Here is a 2,858-nt window from a genome sequence, read left to right as displayed (position 1 = left end):
GAGTTACTGAAGTGTAACCATGATTACAAGACAAAATTACATATATAGAATGTTCGCACATGCGGAGAGGTATAGCCAACGTCCTCATCGGTGGAACTAGATCTTCGGTGACGGTAACACTATGAATATCGTAAGTAGGCTAGAAGGCCTTATGTTGCATGCACTGAGGGGAGGGGGTAACACACAACCCCAAAGATCTGCAATCAGGGGTGGCGGCAGAATGCCTATAGGCGCTGACAAATCCTATAGGAGAAGGAACAACGTAGGAAGATGTGGTTAATGTCTTCGGGGCCTTGATTGCACCTGGAACAGGAAGAGTTGCTGATGATGTGTTTGCGCAACAAATTTGCCTAGTAGGTCCATGGACCGAAGAGAAGCCACGCGAAGATCTTGACTTTGTTAGGAACCCAGAAGCCGACCAAGGTCTGTTATTGTTCACGTGTGTTTCTTTTTATTCCATCGGTAATAGTTTTTTCATAAAGCGTCTGCAAATAATTTGTTTATAACTGATAAATAATGTTAGAGCGTCTCAAAAAAGCAAGTTGCAAATACTTAGGACCAATTAGCACCAACTCCCGTCAAATTGACAGCGGAAATTGCAAAAAGTTTAACTGGCATCGTATGCTACTTGGTACCTATATTTTCTCTTAGACCCCTCAAAAAAAACATATATTTTCTCTTAGGAAAAAGAATAGGTAAACACGTAGTCCAACTGAAACAAGTTCGATCCGAGGATACGTGCGTGCACCGGAATACGGAATCATCAATCAACACGAAAACAAACCAGCAAAACAGAAACGCATCGACCTGTGCAGTCCTTTTCGATCGATCTTGTGTGCGTAATCGATCTGTTTCGCCGCGTGATGTTCCAAACAAACCCTCGCTGCCGCCGGCCGTCCGTGGAGGATGCATGTCCGGTCCTCCCCGACGAAGTCATCGAGGACATCTTCGCGCGGTTGCCGGCCAAGGCAGTGCATAGGTGCCGTTGCCTCTCTCGCGCATGGGCCGCCACGCTCGGCTCCAGCGACTTCGCCGACCTCCACCTTCGCCTCGCCAACCGCCACGGCGGCCCAAGGATCCTCTTCGTGGTCCGAAATTGCAGGTGTGGTCACCGGGCAACCATGGTCGTACGACTCTCATGGAGCTCCCCAAATCTCACGATGTTCATGGCCGCACCACGGACAACGTCCTCGCACGTCTCGTCACGCAGCAGTGCCACGGCCTCTTCATCCTCCAAGCCGCAAGAACGCACTACGTGCTCAATCCATCCACCGGCAGAATGGCAGGGCTCCGAGAGAGCGGGGCCAAGGGCGACCCCATCACACACCTAGGGTTAGGCTACAACACGCACACTAGGACGCACAAGGTTGTGTGCATCAGCTGCCTCCCAGAATCCGTGAGATACAGTGTTTATGAGATCAACTCCGTCCCGGCACTCTGGAGGCCAGCGAAGGGTTGTGCTCCTGAGAAACCACCCCTGGATTGGGTGGACAACCATTACGACATGAGCGTCTTTACGCAGGGGCACATGTATTGGCTTGACAGACGTAAGCTAACTTCCACTCAATCGGAAGAGATGTTCATCTTCTCCTTCAACCTTGACGATGAGGTGTTTGGGACCGTGCCGTTGCCGCTACCAATCGTTATTGAGAGAAAAGTTTCAAGACCAGTATAACTTGACCGAGCTCGGCGGCCGCCTGTGCATCTTCCATACTGAGATGTTTGGCCACGTGGCGACTGGTCAACACAATCTCTGGTTGCTGCGTGACCATGATACAGGCGTGTGGGATCTACATTGCCGAATCAATCGATACACGTTGCCAGCAAAGGTCGCCAACCTAATGCGCCCTGGGTGTACGTACTGGTTCAGCCTACTCACCATCATCGACAATGGCCGCCGTATCGTCATACGACCAAGCTACTACACATATGACCCAAGCTTCAGGATATGTGCATACGTTCCCGTGATCAACGACACGGGGAACCTTCTCGATGGAAGCAACGGCTTGGTCTCTGCTAATTGCATGACATTACAACACGCTGCCTTGTATGAGGAAAGTATCGCCTCCCCGGGGATGTACCAGTAATCTAAAAGTTTAGAGACAGAGTCTTGATTCTTTTGAAGTAAAATGCCGAGCTCTGGATCTGAGGAGCTAGAGGAGGTCCATGTATCACTTTCTCAATTGTGGCACCCATTTCAAAAATTGGACACGTATGAGAACTCAGCTTATAGGCCAACAATCCAGAGCTCAAAAGGATTATTACAGCTTCCCCGGTGTCCAATAGGGGGCAGAATGACCGCTCAATTGCGACAAATATGGCTGAAGGAAATTTGGTTTCAGGTGGACTAGCGATAATGACGATGATGATGATGTGTGATTTTCTCTGATTGCACCATTTCTTTATTTTTCTCATTTTTTAGTAATTTTGGGCGCATGTATTATCAATATTTTATCTAGCTTTTGATGTCATATTGGCGGAGATGGCGGATGCAGAGCATAATTGGTTTGGTGCCAAAAATATTGGCTACTACTTGATTTGTTACCGAATTGTCTTGCGCATCTCACACAAAGTTGCCAATTTGGCAAGTATTGGTATTGCCAACATTTGGCTAGCCAAATATTGACAGCCAACCAATCATGCTCGCAATTATCTCCTTAATATTATTTATATATACATAAAGGGTTAAAGTGGGATTATCAATTACAGTAGCACATATATATGACATCCCAACAACTCAGATTTCCTTCAAGCCCATGTTGTCAGTTACCACAGTTTATATGAACGGCCTTGTTACCAAACGTGAAGTCACATATCTAGTCATCGTCGGGTAAGGCCATAGCAGCATTATCACCCCC

Source organism: Triticum aestivum, chromosome 7A (genome assembly GCF_018294505.1).
Source record: "Triticum aestivum cultivar Chinese Spring chromosome 7A, IWGSC CS RefSeq v2.1, whole genome shotgun sequence".
In the NCBI taxonomy this organism is placed as follows: domain Eukaryota; kingdom Viridiplantae; phylum Streptophyta; class Magnoliopsida; order Poales; family Poaceae; genus Triticum; species Triticum aestivum.
This window is presented reverse-complemented; position numbering follows the sequence as displayed.